This window comes from Malaya genurostris, chromosome 2, assembly GCF_030247185.1.
Source record: "Malaya genurostris strain Urasoe2022 chromosome 2, Malgen_1.1, whole genome shotgun sequence".
Lineage (NCBI taxonomy): Eukaryota > Metazoa > Arthropoda > Insecta > Diptera > Culicidae > Malaya > Malaya genurostris.
In genome coordinates, this window is record NC_080571.1 from 313,302,671 (window position 1) to 313,321,619 (window position 18,949).

The 18,949-nt window shown below is 37.6% G+C and overlaps 1 protein-coding gene across 2 annotated transcripts in view; it reads right to left on the reverse strand.

Moving 5' to 3' along the window:
- Positions 1-18,949, reverse strand: part of LOC131431138 (LIM domain transcription factor LMO4) — a 726,034-nt gene that overhangs the window by 458,271 nt on the left and 248,814 nt on the right. For both annotated transcript variants that reach the window (XM_058596655.1, XM_058596660.1), the window contains exon 3: positions 18,834-18,853. The gene's annotated coding sequence lies outside the window, so the exon portion shown is untranslated. The remainder of the gene's footprint in view (positions 1-18,833; positions 18,854-18,949) is intronic.

The following is an 18,949-nucleotide window of genomic DNA, read 5'->3' on the forward strand; positions in this document are numbered from 1 at the left end:
AAACGATCTGACTGTTGCTCGTTTTTGTTTTTTTTTTGTATTAGAATAAAACGGTCTAATGCAGAATGCTTCGACTCAATTTAAGGAATATTCTACTCATTCAATGATATGGAATTGGTTCGTTATTCTGTGAGCGAACGAACTTTAAAATTTTTTTACAGGTAATTACCTACAGTAGCATACCTAAGAAAATTTCTATGCTGCCACCGTCGTTAATTTAGTGAGCAAAAAATAAAGGTTTACTCAGCTTCGGGGATCGATTTGGTGAGCAAAAAAAACGGTCCAAGGAATGATTTACCAAGAAAACGATGCGCGTTGATTACATGTTGATACAAAAGATGAGGAGGTTTTATGCCTACTGGAGACATGATAATAATTTGATAATAACTTATTTCCGGTGGACTTTTACCAGCTGCAGAAATAAATGGAAATATAAATAAAATAGAATCATTTAGACTTAGTTTCTGTAGCACTAGTAAACGTTTTCAGTTTCGCTTCTACCATACCCCACTTACCACTAACGTACGCGCTTATAATTGTTCTCATTTTCTCCTCCTCCAATGTTGCTTTTATTGTGCAATCATTTCCATAAAAGCCAGTCGGCCAACCTGCCCCTTCGGCCAACCGGTCTCCTCTACATTGCTGAATTGTTTAGCTACATAGAATCTAGTTAGGATCGTGGGCATCCAAGAATTCCTGGGAAAAAAGAGTATACTGAACGCGTAATTGGTAACGTAAAAACCTATTTTAATCTACCTAGTGGTGTAATGATGCCTTACTCATATCAATCATGCTATCATATATAATACTGTAATATTCTTCGATTCTTAAAAGAATAACCAAAATCGGTTTGTTTGACCGTCTACTGATAAAAACTATCGATTGGATAAGATTTGAGGTCGATTTAGAAAACCTTTTACGGTTTTTCGCCCTTTTCAGTGATGGTATAAAATTTTCAGCACACTTGACCATATATTTCCGGACCCGGAAGTCGGATAGGCACAAATCTCCAAATATCAAGGGAAACGTGCCATTTGAGCCAATTTGTTCTGATTCCTGATACAGTCTATACTCGTGATACAACATGCAATTAATAGGCTTAAGTCTCTGTAAATCTGAATAAATGTGTAACATTGGTGCTGAGTGGCATTTTCTGCAACTTCTCATGGTTAAGGACCATGTGATGCACTCGGGGGTAATTTAAAGCGAATGGCACGGCGTGAAAGCTTGGCTAAACTACATGAATACCCAATCACAACTGCAAAACAATTATATGAATGGGCGGAGTAGAGACGTCGAGATGCATTCTGTAACTATTCTACTGTGTATCCCGGAAAAGCTCAATAGCAAGAGACCCCTCGAGCTGGGTCTCAGGGTCGGCTTACTACTGGGTACTCGAAGGGGCTTCGCGAACAACTTATGTACTAGTAGTACTCTGTCACCTGTCTGAATATGGGTTGTGAATAAAAAATGAAATGTATTTGGACTAATAAAACGGATTTATTGGATTTACTTTATTTTTTTCATATCTGTAAGTGTGAGTGTATGTGAGTGCTGGGTGGTTTTCCTGCTACGTACCTGTTGTTAGGCGAATCGGGATGGTCCGGCGAGCGCTCGCGTGGCTGCTACAGACGGTGCGGTTTTACGGGAACTATGGCTCGCGTAGAATCTCGATTGGTCGAAATTTGTGGGTTCTAGGTTGAATGTTACGGCTAGTACTGGCGTCTTCCCTCTTTGACGGAGATCGACAGGCCCAGGACGATACCGGAGTGACCGTGCCGAGAGGGGTATGTCCACCTTTGCGGTTATGGCCCAAGGCCAGAGAACAATCGCTGGTCTTTGACGGGTTAGACGTAGTGAGCATCCAGGGGCATTAATATACCAAAAGGTCCTGTCAGGGTGTATGTAAAACGGGTATTAGTTTTACCCGGACTGGCACAGTTGGCTTCTGTTCAGTTTACGTCAGTTCTATACAATTACCTGTACGAATTATTATCACACCTCACAAATTAGATAAAACACAACAATTCGGCTCTACTGAACCTCAGCACACGAACGCCTGATTAATTCTGAACCTTTACTCTGGGTTCGATTGCTCTTCTCCTTCCTAGTCACTGATTTCTGGCGGTTGTTTTCACCTCCTTCCAGGCGCGAACAATTAGTGTGCCGCGCAATCGTACTTCATCAGCCGTAGAACAGCTTTCCGCCCCCTTTCATTTTCTGTTATACGCTTCGGTGTTCATTTGCACCCACTGTGTTGTTTTAGTGTTTTGACAATTGTGTGTTTTTATTTATTTAACCCTACTAATCCTAGCTCTACAATTAACATATGATCTAACAATTTTTAAACATTTTTATTTGACTATCCCTACTAACAATAAACCATTTTATTAACATTTGGAAACGTGACAGTACAAATAATATTTAATCGATGAACAGAATAAATTTCCGTGTGTGGGTGAACGCTATTGAAGGTTTTGAGATTGGTTGCATACTTTTGAAGTTATACGAAGGTTTATGTCAAAGTTTTCAGTTTTTTTGATGAACCGTCAGGTGGCGTTGGCAGTTCAACATAAACTGCTAATGCACTGATAAGCCGAAGACAAAACGTGCAAATTATGTGTGCTTAGCACAAACCGGTACCTATGCGGCACCAAAACCCCTTAATAACTAAAGAATTCTAGTTTTGAATAAGTCTTAAGAATAAATGATTTTCGGGTAGCCACCAAAAAGGTAAATTTATATTCGGTCTTTTCAATCTCTCCACTTAATGCTCGTATTCAAAAGGATATTTTTGCGGTCATTTTTGATTTTTGTACAAACATTATTGAGTATTCGTTATCATGGAATTATTTGCTGGTTACAGTAGACATATCCGAGATCAACTAAATAAATAAAAAACTTTTAGCGTTGACACTGCTGTGACATACATTTGTACTAAAATAACGATAAGATAACTATTACAAGTTCGAAAAGAAAAGCACTCTATCATAACATCGCGTATCCTTGAGTTTCCAAGCAACGTTCCCCTCCCGATGACCGGGTAAGATAAATGGCGTAAATCCCCCCCCCAAAAAAACTCCAACAGTCTCAACGAGCTCATTTTTTTTTTTGTTCCTTTACTTGTACACAATCACAATGCTCTCAATCACCTTGTTCATGAGCAGCAGCAGTAGGCCTTCCCAAAATCAGAAGAAAAAAAAAACGAAAACACAAAAGACCTGCTCTAATGAAGTTGATAGAGTCAATTGATTACCTCATTAAGGAGCCACACCAACTCGTCATCCAAAAGGTAGCAGCTAGTCGCCCAAGTGCACGGGGGGCTTTCCCATCAATCAGGAGAGTTGGAGAGGAACTCCACGACGGCCTGAAGCACGTACCTCACCCTAGGCGTGTAACATAGACACCAGACGAGTAAGTGCGAAGCTCGCAACCATCCGGAGACGGAGAGAGGAAAAAAAGTGCTAAATAATATGGGAAAGATAAATATTTACACGCCATCTAGCACGTACTTGAGGCTCAAGAAGCAGACCAGAGAGATAGAGAGAGAGAGAAAGAAACCGTGGCTGTACCGGAGTCTTTTCACGCGCGGCGCTCATGGAGGCATTAAAGTGTGGGCTCACCCTGCTACGGGAACTCGGCCAACCTCTGCCACTCTAGGCTTGGCCGGCTGCAGTCTAGCTCTGAGCAGTTTGGCCCAGTTCGGCCACGAAGGTTCTATCCGTAAGCGGATATGGGCTGGAGGTAGAATTCACTGCCAGTGAGTTGCACTTTTTTCCTCCCCAAAGGTATTTACCTTAGCTCGCCTATAGGAAAGACGCCTAGGAGCGGTGATTTCTACTCCGGTTTCGCGCTGGTCAGCCGCTCGGTAGCGAATGGAGACGGAAGACTCTTGAAGCTTTCTTCAAGTGGTTTTCGGGGTACGCGAGACGCAAGTAGCAAGTGGTCTCGAGATTGGTGAAAATTGTAGGCTCATAAGACGTGTGTTGATCGGTAGTCTGTCAGCTTCTCGAAGTAGGCCTTGCCAGCAGGGTTGAAATGCTTAGCAGGAATGTTATTGAAACTTGCGCTGCCGCACTCGAGTTGAGCCCTGCTTCAAAGACGTCGCACCGAAAACACCAATTTGACGGTGATTATTCCTTAGGTACCGGTAGTACAATGATCACAAATTAAATAATTGCGGTTTGTTACTTGTTTGCTGCTGTAATTAGCGTTCGTTTGAAAATGACATAATGCGATTGCCAACCGGCATGGATATTGGATTTTTTTTACAAACTTACCTTCGGGGAACTGTACTGCTGCTAGGATTCAACGTTGATACAAGTTTTCATTATGGCGATAATTGAAACACAAACATTTTTACGCTTGCTTGACTGATCAAGTCTATACCTACTGTACTTTCCAAAAATTTCAAGTTTCAAGCCATCTAAAACCAAGTGCCTCAGCCGCAATTTTAAAAAAATTGTGTAATTGGGATTTGGTCAAAGCTGAACTTGTAAACGATGCATCACCGAAGAAAATTACATCTACCTTTGAAGGAAGTATTTGGTTGCTACAAACAAACCTAGTAGGACCTCCAAAGACAGGATCTTTGGAAAATCGATTTCGTCATTGATAATTTTCGTCACAAACGCAACCTTTCTTGGTCGTTCCATGGTATCAAGAATCGATCAGGATACGGAGGCAGATCCAAAAGAATTTGACAGGAGATATCTCTTAGCGGAAGCCGAAAAATTTTTTGTAAACTTCCGATCCGCCAGTTCCAAATGAGTTGACACTGCAGTTTCTAGCAATGAGCACATTAAGGGCTGAGGCCAGTGTATTTTAGGGTGATTTAGAAGGCTATTTTCACACTTCAAATCTTATTTTCTCAGGAACGGTGACAAATATAAAAAAACAATTGACAATCTCTTAGAAAATTAGTTTAGATTATTCTGTGAAAATTTCAGAATGATTGTTTGACTTTAGCGGTCTGGAAAGTCTTTTTTTCTGAAGGAAGAATTGCATAGATGAAAACGGCAACTTTCAACTTGTTTATTGAATATCTCGCCTTCAAAACATATATGTTGTCGCGATAAAAATAAAGTGAATGTTATTTTTGTAATGGTAAGTCCATTTCTATGGCGGCACCATTATTTCTGCTCTTGTATCCTGGTAACGTGACGAAACATGAGAGAGAAATAAAATCGGCTCATCAAGGCTGCCAAACAAGCGGTAGCTTTATTGGATTTTATGTGATGTAGTCAAACTTGTAACCGCAAATATCAAAACTTTCTTGGCCACATCGAGAGTCATTTTACACATTTTCGAAAGCAGCAAGGAGAGAAATGTATAACGCACAGCGAGCCACGTGGTTTTACGCGACCTACTGGCCTCAGCCCTTAAGGTGAAATGTAGTGGAATGTGCTTTTCGCGTTTAAAAAAAGTTTTCGCATTTAAATTTATCACAACTAAGTATTCTTAGAATTTTGAAATTTTGCTTTGCCGAGCCGTAATTGGTTTTTGAAATGTATAAACGGTTACTATTCCGTTTCAAAGGGATGGTTTTAGAACTGAAAAGTAGTGTTTGTAGCAGAATTTCACAAAGAATCTGAAAATGCAACTCAAAATTATATAACTTTAGCCAAAACAACCGAAATTTGAAAAAGTTTACATAAACTTTACCGCATTTTTTTTATTGCTTGCACGCTGCTGTTTCGTATTGACATGGTGTGAGAAAAGCACGGTGGGTACGGTGGCATTTTATTGTAAGCGAAAAATATTACGATTATGATTACTTAGCTAGTCACACGAAGAAGAATAACAATAAAACCACTTTCTACTTATTCGAAGATGACAATGAAAGTCAATTAGAATTGAATATATTGGCAGTAATTCCAGTCCAGTAATTTATTTTAACAGTGTTTTATTCGATAAAGAAATTCGACCGCGCTCTATCATGCGTGTTAAGTGAATACTTTTACACAACTTTCCTCTCAACGGCGTGAAGGGTTAGGTGTACTACTGTCAAAGATACCGAAAATACTTGAATATTTTCTTGTCTTCAATCGTTCTTTAGAAGGGAGAACCCATGCTTGCTACTAAACTCAGGCATATACATGGAAACCAAGTTAGTCAATACATATGCATATAACCTCATGTTAGTCAATCATAATTACTCATGATTCATAGTTCTAGTGTAATAGTAATCACTGACAATAACGATTGAATTAGGAGATATTCAAAGTGTGAAAGTTTTAAAAATCCATTACGAATCAATGAGTCATTTTTACAAGCCAACAAAACGAGTGATAAGCCCACTGCGCTCAATGACTGAAAATATTGCTGGTTCCTATGTGTAGGTTTTTCTTGTTATGCTTTGTGCGACGATTCGGTCAACTCAAGCGGTTAAAATTTTGCGCGCCTTTTTTCAGACTACGTTTCACCTTAAGTGCTGAGGCCAGTAGGTCGCGTATAACCATGTGTTTCGCTCTGTGTATTACATTGTTCTCTCGCATATGTACAACACCATTCTCGATGGGCCGGGTGACAAGAAAAGTTTCGATATTTTCGGTTTCAAGTTTGCATAAAATGTGTCTGCATCCAATAAAGCTATCGCTTGTTTGGCAGTCTTGCTGAGCCGATTTTATTTCTTTCTCATTTTTCGTTCCGTTACCAGGAAACTGGAGCAAAAATAATGGTGCGTACATAAAAATCGACTTACCTTCACAAAAATAACATTCACTTTATTTTTATCGCGACAACACCTATGTTTTTATGCACCAATCGCTTCGAAACTATATTATCTAGACATTGTCAGGGAAGAATTTTTGATCCATGCCTGTTGAAGGCGAGATATTCAATGAACAAGTTGAAAGACGGCGTTTTCAGCTATGCAATTCTTCCTTCAGAAAAAAACAAACTTTCCCGACCGCTAAAGTCAATGGATCATTCTGAAATTTTCACAGAATAATCTAAAATCATTTTCTAAGAGATTGTCAGTTGGGTTTTTGATATTCGTCACCGTTTCTGAGAAAATCAGATTTGAAGCGTGAAAATAGCCTTCTTAATCACCCAAAAACACACTGGCCTCAGACCCTAAGGGAAAGGATAACACTTTCAAGCAATATGGAACCTTGAAATCTTTACCGATTTTATTAGTTTATTATTCTATTAGAGAACGTAGAGCGGACTAGTCTTCGAAGATCCATTCATTTCATACCATGCGGTCATAACAATCCCATGAATATTCGTTATTACCAATTCAATAGTCAGTTCACGCTCGCATCTCATCCGACACAGTCGAAAATAGCTTACGGTCGAAACGATAGAAACAAACACAATACAGTGCAGTGAACAATAGAGTATACGAAATGGGCAAATACGATTTAGCAAAGCCTGAAACTTGGCCTACAAGACCAAATTCAATTTGTATTGATTTCTAGCGCTGCAAAGTAGTAAAACGCTGATTACGTATGAAAATCATCTGGTTACATGTCAGTTTTGTGAACAACTTGCACACTACGGCAAACCTTGCACTGAAACTGCGAAAAGGACATCTTCAAACAAAAACAAGGACAGCCGCCCAAAAACGGAAACTAGTGAGCGCAGTACTCCTGTTGCACAATCAAACCAACCAGCAACTGTAATTAATGCACAACGAGGCGCATCTACAGCAACTAACAACGAACCCAAGACTGTGAATTACAAGGGAAACGAAGAAAAAACGGAAGCCAACAACGATACCACCGATTCGGCAATGGAAGACGAGACGAGCCACGAACAAAGTGCCCCTCAATCAATACAAGATAAAAATGGAAGCTCCTCTCCCCCTAGAAAAAGGGCGACAACGAGATCCAACGGTAAAAAAATTATTTTATCTTACCATGGCTCAATCGGCCACGTAAAGCTTGTACGTGAATTGGCCTGAATAAAAAAATTTTATTAAAAAAAATCAATAGTAAACATTTTTTTTAATTGAATGAATGTGTAGTTACATATACTCTAACTTTAATCGAAGAAAATGAGGAAACATAAACATATATCATATTTCAGAATTTGGAGCACTCATTAACCTGTTCCGGGGTTGGAAGTCGGATTCTGTTGAAACAGTATAGAAATTTTTGAAACCTGAAGACCTTTCATTTGAATTCATTTATGAGATCGCCCTAATCATCTCAGGGGAATCTCTGTAAGCTCAATTTTGGAGTACTAGACCGCTCCTAAGAGAATTTTTCTGTTGTTAATCGTCACTTCTGATGATGAATTGAAATTTTCAATAGTCCCCCTGTATTTACAGACCAGGAAGTTGGATCTCTGGGAAATTAAATAGCATCATATGAGACTAGGACTGGGAGTCTTTATTTGAATATAAGCTTATTAAAATTAGTTCAGCCATCTCTGAGAAATCGATGTGAAATTTTTGACCGCGTTTTTCTGGTGCTTCCGAAACTGCTATATTTGATTAAAATTTGTTATACAAATAATCAACCATACTAAAAAAGTTAAATAGTTTAAAAATATTTGCTTCTTTTAGCATCGTCTTACATTCTTGAAGTTGAAAGCCTTAAGGAGCAAGACTCTTTGCAAGCGTATGAGTAATGCCAACAATGTGTGCGTAAAAACAAATTCCGGCGCTTCTTTTTCTGATTTTACTCAATAAGTTTTTCATATGGTTGAAAAATAAACCAATCGGTTCATACTGCTTAAAATTACAATTCAAGGAAAGCGAAAATCTTAGTCTAAAACTCTTCCGTTTACCTTAAAACCTTAAAACGTTTACCTTCGGCTCGAAAAAAATAATTTCGGTTTCAGTTTACTTCCACTGACACATTTGATTATCAACAAACACATTCCTATATGGATTTTCTCTTGCAGAAATTATTGCGATATGAAGATTTACGTACCTTCTTTTAGTAATCCGACAAAAAAGGAACCTTGAATTTAACACGCGAAAGGCAATGGATATGGAATATTGTCGTAAAACTATTTATTTTTTAAGCAAACTGCTTTTGTAACAGAAAATATTTACTTTTATTTATTTTGTGTAGCGCAATCTAATACAAATGCATTGAAGCAGTGTTGCTAACTTTTTTATTAGGGAATTATAATCTATATTCATAAAATGTGAGCAATTTTCCTTCAAACGTTGGTGAAAATTTGATCAAAACTGATATTTCATCCAAGATGTCAGGCTTAACATTCATTTGAGAATGAATTATTGTCAAAAAAGATTGTTTGAATCTCAATCGTGCAATCCACTTTGATAAACTCGGCACTGCATATATGAATACACAGATCTATGGCATACGTACCAAATAAAATGTACGTAATACACAAATTACCAACACAAGTTAACTTGGTTTACTCTTGATCCTTAAAACTCGTCACTCTGTAATTCCAGAACAGAAAGTTGAAGAAATGTGAAAACCGGTCTCTTTTCCTCAACACATAGAACTTCAATCCCCCATATAATCATTCAAAATTTACTTAAATTACAAACTACATTCTAAGCGAATTCGGAAGTTCTTTCTATTTGTTTTACAGTTTTAGAGCTACACTCCCACTTGCAAGAAACAAAAGGTATTAAAGACACGCCTTGAACTTGATACATAACGAAGATCAGATATTTTGTTTTTCATCTGTGGGCCCCTTCTGAAACAAAATCCTGGATCATTACACAACAGGTCTTTGAATTGAATGAAAACTCTTTATGATTTTTGCACATTTAAGATTGTCACATGTTTATACAATTTTTAACATACTTTTATGAAAGATTGTTCGATATTTCTACTGATGATGAACAAAATAACAAGATACAAAATTGATTTGCGGTAAAATGGATATAAAAATATTAAATCCCAAAATTCACAAACGATCAGATAATCGAAAGTAGTACATGTTCGATGGATTTGAATTTTAAATTTGAGCTTTTTCTCTTTTCTATTTCCTACCATAAACATGCAAGTATTGATAACCTCTATTACATGTATATTTGACTTTTCTGTTAAGAAAATTTTTAGAATTGCTGGAAAACCCGACTATAGATCGAAGCCTCATCGAATGTCACAAAATGTGGCCGAGCGTTGTCGTGATGGAAAGTTATGAACTGGTGTCTCAAATTATACCAGTTTTTATTGTAACATCAAGTGAATTAGTTAGAACGATTTTATTATATCATTTAAAATTATTACATTAGATTATATTCGTGTTTGAAAGTATTTGATTTGGACAATAAAATTTTAGCTTACAATTTTTCGATCAAATCAACGGAGTATCCCTGAAGTAAAACACTGTGGAGTCTAACTAAGAGCTTGAGCAATTCTCTGCATCCAAGCAAACAAACAATAATAACTAAAACAATGTGAACTACTTCCGTGTGTGTAGATGTGTGTATGTGTGTGTGACGAGGCAGGTAAGTCTACTTCCAGCAACCTCTCTACTCGGTCCGGACGAGGCCAGTTCTATTTCTAATCAGCTCACAATTTCAGGACACTGCAAGCGACTCGCTCCGGGACAGCTGAACGGAGGCGGTCCTAGAAACGCACGAATCATGACCAATCATTTTCCTAATTGGATGGCATCGAACCGGCCGGGGCCGGGTCGGATCCCGGGGGTCGGCTGGTGGTGGATAACGAGCAACCGTCCGTCGCCGAATGGGCGGACGGGTCGAGCTGCCGTCGGTGGCGATGACTCACACCCAATAGTCATCAGCGTTGCGCGTGTTATGAGCAACGATGATTTGAAGTTTTGTGAAAACTTTTAAACGTTTTGCCTCGTTACCTTCAGGAGCGTCGCTGGCCGGTAATTATGTTTAGTCATCATTACGGTCTGTCAGATATGGACCAGCCAGCACCGTCTCCGTGGGAGATCAGTAGACTGGAGCAGGAAGCGACAATGATCTGCTAGTTGAGTGCTCTTCACGCGTGTCCGGATACAGTTTTGTTCACACATCATTATCTGGGGTGGAAGTAGTACTGGAAAAACGAACCAAATTGCTAATTCACTGATTGTGGATCATAATTGTTCCGCACCGGGAGGAAAACCCCGAAGCAGCGGGAGAAAATTTGGATTCAGCCGTCGTTTTCCGACCAGGGGAATGGAAGAGGGAAACAATGTGCTCCGATAGCATCTCAATTTCGCTTATATTCATCCAATTTCTTTCCGGTTTTTATCTTCACGACGATGATGTTTTGCGTCGGGTTCGGACGGACTTTCAGACGAGCGGCACCAGAAAAAGGGCGAGTGAATGGCGAGAAGTTACAATTTTATTTCCTAACGATCAACAAAACGATGAGAATTATCGTTATTATTATTTAGGATGATTTATCACTTTTCGGAGCTCGCGCTCGTATGTACGGTGCGGTGGTATGTGGTATGTGTGCAATTGGTTGTAGCCAACCTAACGAGCTCTGAGCTAGCTTTTTTTTAGGATTCGGGGGTTGGCAGTTGGATTCTGTTCGGGGAAGAGAAACGTGCGAAGTTTCATTCATCCAAATTTCGGTACCATGTATGATGATGGCATCGTGACTAGTTTTGTCAAGTTTTTTTGCATGGCTTTAGTGTAACTTATTTTAGAATTTGGCCGAATGAATTTTAACCGGATGTAGCAATGGCGACAATTCCAAATGTGCTCGAAATTCATTGCATTGGATTTGAAAATTTTAAATTTGTACTGCTAAGTCTATAATCGAATGTTTGACATCTGTGTGGAATTTACCGAATTCTACAAGCAGTACAATTGATACACTCTTTGGTTTCAAACAAATGATACCGGTAATTGGGGCCTCTAATAATATTTAAAATCTGGGATGGACGATTTTGAACACACTGATTCTTGCTGAATCTGTCACATGCGTTCCCTTCTGTTTTCGAGTGCGGATTGTTCGAAAGGATTGCAAAAAAACTTCTTAATGAGACTAACGATCATTACAACAATTACAACTTTTGCTTTGATCCAGCAGAAATTCGCTTCTGCTGGCAGGTACGAGAGAATATATTTAATTTAGCAAGCGATTTGCTACTCCGGACAAAACTATCAAGTTTTCATTACAAACTTATTATTCGAAGCTCTAAAATAAATTTCTGTCAAAATTCATAAAATTCGCCTAAGTAATCCCGAAATACACAGAAAAATAATGAAATTTACACAATATGTATATCGATGATATTATAAAATAGACATCAGTTGAATCGATAATTTGATTGAAATCCGTCATCGTTCTAAAACTAAATTAGAATGAATTGATTTTTCAATGCATGAATCAGTACTTTTTAATGAACGTTTAGTTCATTCGCTTTCAAAATATATTAAAATATAACAAATTTTAAAAGAGACTTTCAATTTTATTTTTTACCCCAAATATGGGCACGAAAAAAATACAAATTTACAAAATATTTCCATCTATGTTCAGCAGGAACGACGAACTGAGAAAATGTCCGTATGTGTATGCATGTGTATGTATGTATGTGTGTGTGTGTGCGTGTCCAAAAAAGGAAGTGAAAATCTGAGAGTTGGATGGACCGATTTGGTCAAACTCGTCTCGAAGGATAGGTCCCCTGTCAGCCAGAACAAGTTTGTTTCTTTTAAATATAAGTTATACAGAGTTTTATGTTAAAATTGACCTAGCAAAGAAGTTCATTTTTTGCATAATTCTAAAAGCTACAAATTACTCTATAGATTATCGATACTTTTGTGGAAGCGACTTTTCCGGCACGTCCCGATAGTTGGAGTATTGAGCGAAGCATGCTAGAGCGATTTTGGGAAGCAAAATTGGACACAATTTTCAATATAATTGATTCCGAGTACTTAAAAAGTACCTTTCAGTATGGCATTTGAAACGTTCAGTTTATGGAATGGTTTATTTTTGTAACATAATTGTCCGACTATGAGGTGATATCAAGGTGTACTGGGAAATATAGCATTATCTTTCATTTTAATAACTCAAAGGCCAACATTTAATATTACGAAAACGATTCTCATTATACAAAATATATCTAAAACTAAACGAACCTAATTAAACAGAATATGTCTAAAACTAACAGACCTGTAATTTTCATACGATAATCGATAAGAACTCCTCCTAACAACAAGAGGCAAAATTGTATGGTACTAAAATTATGAAATTTTGCATTTATTATATAATTGAAGGTTCATCAAATTTCAAAATTCAAAGGTTCATCAAAGCCGAAAGTCATTTCTCCGAAAGAGTCATTTTTCCGAAAGCCATTTCGCCGAAAGAGTCATTTAGCCGCATTCCTAATTAGTCCTAATACCGTGATTGGAATTGATCTAAAAAAAAGACAAATAAAAAATGATTGTGTTTACTCCCGTTTTGTTGACCTATAATCGTACTTCTGAAATAATCCAGAAATATTGGAACAATTTTTATAAGCTTGCTACCGCTCGTTCGGATCTAATTGAAGCAAAGAAACCTAGTTTTGAGTATTCGGCGAAACGAATTTCGGTGAAATGGCACTCGGCGAAATGATCCGCTTTTCTCCCCCAAAAAAAGATTATTTATAAAATTTTGCATATATTAGATAACTTGAATTATTGTTTTCAAGTTTCACAGAAAACAACATTTTATACTACTCAAAAAAATGAGAAAAATATAATTGCACATTTATATATATTAAATACTAAGAAACAATGACTTTTTTAACATACCTAAAAATAATTCTACAAACAAATATTATCAACTGTTTAAAATACTGAAACCATTTTAAAATCTTTATAACAGATCGGCTGAAAAGTTCGTATCGTTTCTATGAGAGGGCGCCACTAGACTAGACAGCTGTCTGATTATTAGTTTGTGAGATATTGCATTTTGAGTGAAGCTATTTTTGTTATTGTGAAAAAAATGGAAAAAAAGGAATTTCGTGTGTTGATGAAACACTACTTTTTGATGAAAAAAAGTGCCGCCGATTCCAAAAAATGGCTTGATGAGTGTTATCCAGACTCTGCACCGGGCGAAGCAACAATTCGTAAGTGGTTTGCAAAATTTCGTACTGGTCATATGAGCACCGAAGACGCAGTGGACGTCCAAAAGAGGCTGTTACCAATAAAAACGTGAAAAAAATCCACAAACTGATTTTCAATTACCGTAAAGTGAAGTTGATCGAGATAGCTGACACCCTGAAGATATCAAAGGAACGTGTTGGACATATTATTCACGAATATTTGGATATGAGAAAGCTTTGTGCAAAATGGGTGCCGCGTGAGCTCACAATCGATCAAAAACAACAACGAATTGATGATTCTGAGCAGTGTTTGGAGCTGTTATATCGAAATAAAACCGATTTTTTTCGTCGATATATAACAATGGACGAAACATGGCTCCATCACTTCACTCCGGAGTCCAATCGACAGTCAGCTGAGTCGCTGGTAAAAAATTTAGAAGCAATGAAGAGGTAATCGCTGAAACTGAGGCCTATTTTGAGGCAAAGGACAAATCGTACTACAAAATGGTATCGAAAAGTTGGAAGATCGCTATAATCGCTGTATCGCCTCTGATGGCAATGTTGAATAATAAAAACGAATTTTGGCAAAAAAATGTGTGTTTCTATTAAACGATACGAACTTTTCAGCCGAACTGTTAATATATTTGAGACGTCAACTCCAATGAAACTTTATTCAAACGACCATTTTTATCTACTATTATTTTCATTGGAATAGTGTGAACATGAACTCGGGCTATTTTTTGCAAAAAATCATTCAGATTGATTCGGCTAGCTGCCAAATACATGCATCAACGCTTACGTCGTATATTCGGAAACCGAAACCAAAAGTATCCTCCATTACACTTTATCTTGACCATTGGCCACTTTCTTAACAAAAGACCACTTCAATTATACGATTATATCTCCGGAATCAGAAGTGTCAGCCATTTGGCTCTCGAACTTAGTAGAAGATAGAAATGAAGGTTTCAAATGAGCCTAGAACAAATTGGCTCAAATGGCACGTTCCCAAAATAAAAAAGTGTGGTTTGTCGGTTACGTCACTTCTACAATCATATCTCTGGAGCCCAAAATGTCTGTCATATAATGTGTACGATGTCGTACAGAAACATTGCATCTCTAGAACTGACTAATAAGACGAGTACCCTATGAATTGAACCTCCAAGATGGAGCAAGCCTTCTGAATAATTTGTATGTTTTAGACCTCAATTGTGTTTCCAGCTGCGTCCATTAGTTCATTCAATAGCTAAATTTTGATGGAAATGATATAATGATACAAAAAAACTAGAAATAGTTTATGAAATTATCAACAAAATAAAATTTATCACAAAGGAGAAAGGTCTATACTGTTTGTTTTTGCAAAAGCAATTCTCACTCAAACTGATTTCACATGGCAAAAAATCAGTTGTGAAAAGTTCACTAGCGAACATTCTTCTCAATGAGATTCAAGAAAAAAGTTCGCACATTGAATATATCTGATATGATTCTCGAACAGAAGATTTTTGGGAAATGAATTTTCATAGCTGTTATATCTCATATTACTTATATTTCCAAAAATAGCACTAGAAGACTCAATCATTTTGTTTTAATCTTGAATAAAATAAGAAACTTCCATTGGGTATGCACTTACATAACCTTATCGATTTGTAAACAAGTTAATAAGATTTTTTCTTTATTTTGCATCGTCGCACTAAATGATTAAACACACTTTACCCTACAGTTCTGGAACCGGATGTCCGACCCGGATGAAATTGAACAACAGCCTATGAGACTATAGGAACTTTTATTGAAGCCGGTTTGTGAAAATCGATCAAATCATCTCTGAGAAAATTGAGTGAGTCTAGTTTTAGAGTTTTTAACCACTATTTCCGGTACTTCTGGAACCGGAAACTTGGAACCAGTACACACACACATCCATTGCTCAGCTCGATAAACTATGTCGAATGATATAGAATACTTAGAACTCTGGGCCAATGTACTTTTGTAGAAAAGCATCGTTATCATGATTTTGTACTAACACTAACCAGTAGGTACAAATTGAATAAAAGATTTACAAATTTACATATTTATTCACCTGAAGAATATAGATTTAAATGTGGCAACCCTGCACGCTATACTAAATCGAACAAAGCACGCTGCGAACGGAGCAAATCCGCACGTACCCGCGCGTACCAGTTTTGCATCGTCTTTTCAAATGACGATTTAAATGTTTTGACACTTAACACCCTATAATTTCGGAACCGAAAGTCGGATCTGGACGAAATTGCACAGTATAACTCAACACAACGAGAGCTTGAATTTGTATCATGATTCGTAAAAATCGGCTTAACCGTTGCTGAGAAATCGGCTTTTGGAGTCTTTCTTCACTATTATCGGTGTTTTCGGGAACGGAAATCGGGGACCACTAGTCCCAAAGTAGTTTTATACATTCACTAACTAACAAGATCTGCCAATTTGATGAATTTAGCAGTAAGTTTTATAAAAATGTGCACCTCGTTTCGCCATCACTTGTGAAAAAATACACATGAAATTGAAAATTTTCTCTACTCGCACTGTAATACTGGAACCGGAAGTCAAATCTAGATCAACTTTTTTTAAACTTTTAGAAAAATTTCAACACCTTTTATTTGCACCTTAATTTGTAAAAATCGGTTAAGAAATAACCGAAAAAATTGAGCACGCATTTTTCCATTCTGTAACCGGAAGTCGGGTCTAAGTGAAATTCAAGAAAATTGTATGATGCCATAAGAGCTTTTATTTGAATTTAAGTTTATGAAAATCTTCTTTTGGTGCATATCATCCTGTAGTTCCGAAACCGGAGGTCGGAAATTCGGGTTCAAATTGAATAGCAGTTTATGGGATCATAAGACCGTTCATTTGAATCTGAGTTTGTCAAAACCGGTTCAGCCATTTCTGAAGAAATTGAGTAACATTATTTGTCACATACACACAAACATACACACACACACATCTTGCAATCTTGACGAACTGAGTCGAATGGTATATGACACTTGGACCTCCGGAACTCGGTTGTAAAGTCGGGTTTCACAGCGATTACATAGCCTTTCTATATGAGAAAGGCGAAAACAATCACAAAACATGTTCTGCAGCTGAAAAAAAAGTTAGCTTGAATATCGTACACAGAAGTAACAGTAACACTGCTCACAAACCAAACAGTTACCAGTAAGTTGGACTGCTAGGCGGTGATGGCAGTTCTACTTGAACTGCTTTAAGCACTGACGAGCCGAAGGCGAAACGCAAAGAAATTTGAAACAAAATATGTGCTTTTTTGCACAAAACAAAAACCCCTAAATGTTCAGTTACCAGTAGATGATTGCCAAAGAGGGAGCTATTCATGAAGAGAAACTTCAATGAAAAACACTCAAAAAAAGGGATCCATTTGACACAATTTATGTTGAACTCTTTGGGTCACCCGCCTAATGGATAGAGAAATTGCGACTTGTCAATGACGTCTCTTATACGATTACCGAAAGTGTTTGCCATTAGCCTTGAGCTGTGAGAATTTATCAATTAACTCAATAGTAATTTTCAAATGCGTGTAAAAATTTTAAAATCGGATCTTGCTTCACCGAAAAAATTTAACGAATAAAAAACCGAAACCGAATCGAAAATTTTCGCCATAACACATCGGAACGTAATCAAGCAGCTTATAGTTGCTTTTGAATAAGCTTAACTTTATCGAAACCCGTTGTGAAAACTAACGCGGTTTGTCGGTTACGTCATTTAAACCATTATACCTGTGAAACCGGGGGTGATCGCTATGTGATCTTCGATTTTGATAGTTGATTCAATATTATCTTTTAAATGAGCCTAAGATTGTTGGAATCAGTTTCGCCATTTTCAACAATATTGAGCAGATAAAAAAACATTTAAAGCAGAACACACCAGGGCCGCTTTTACAGAGGGACAATGGGGGTAAGTGCCCCGGGCCTACAGCTTGGGAGGCCCTTCGCGGAACCCACCGAGCATAAAAAAGAAGGTCATTCAGTTTGTTACGGGCACACAAATAAATCTTGCCCCCGGGCCCGTTAAGACCCAAAAGCGGCGCTGGAACACAAGTATATACACTCACACATAGGCCAATCTTGTCGAGCTAAATCGAATGGCATATAGCACTAAGGGTCTCCGGGGCTTTGATCGAAAATCAGTTTTTCATCAATTCTATATGTTTTTTTTTTATAGAGAAAGGTAAAAATCAATCAGACTGAATTTAATGGTGTGACCATTTTCCGATCTATCGCTGAGCTAGTCCTAATATGAGCAGACTTTTTCATGACTTGTGGCCGTTCGTCGGTGAGGTTTTTTTTCATGATTTACATTCAGAAAAAGACCACAGACTATTGTGTGAAACAGGAATAAACGATGGACCAAAACAACAACGCTATCAAAGCTCTTATCACAAAACGAAAAAAAAAACACATTTACTAGAATAGGTACTTCATAACAGATCATACGTGAGTTCAAACAGTAACATCCTACTTCGACTGCCCTTTTGCAATACGTCCTATGGATTGCATAAGCTCAATAAGAGCACAATGCGGTCGTCAATCATTCATTAGCTGAATATGATTAATTGTTAATCACACGGAAAGGAGATGGAAGTACGTACAATCCGAATGGAGAGAATTCTCAATTAGGCTTCATTATATCGAGTGATTAGTGTCTATTCGGGGCACCTCGTCGTCTGCCATCCCAATCAACTTTAGCTCATCTGTTTGCATTTTGTGGTTGTCTAATTACTCAAGCTAACTCAAAAGGTAATTCCTAATGACCACTACGAGGTTGTGAGATGTCTGTTTAGAGCTATTATTAGTGAGAGAGTGGATCGAGCCAAATTTGAAATGTTCTCCTCTTCTGATTGAACGTGATCTTACCTTCGGAACGAAAGTTGAATCTGAAAAAAGAAGAACGAAGAAAAGAAATAAATAAAAAAAGAATGTTTGGGGATAATACATTTTATTTGGGGGCCGTTCATTCTAAATAATAATAA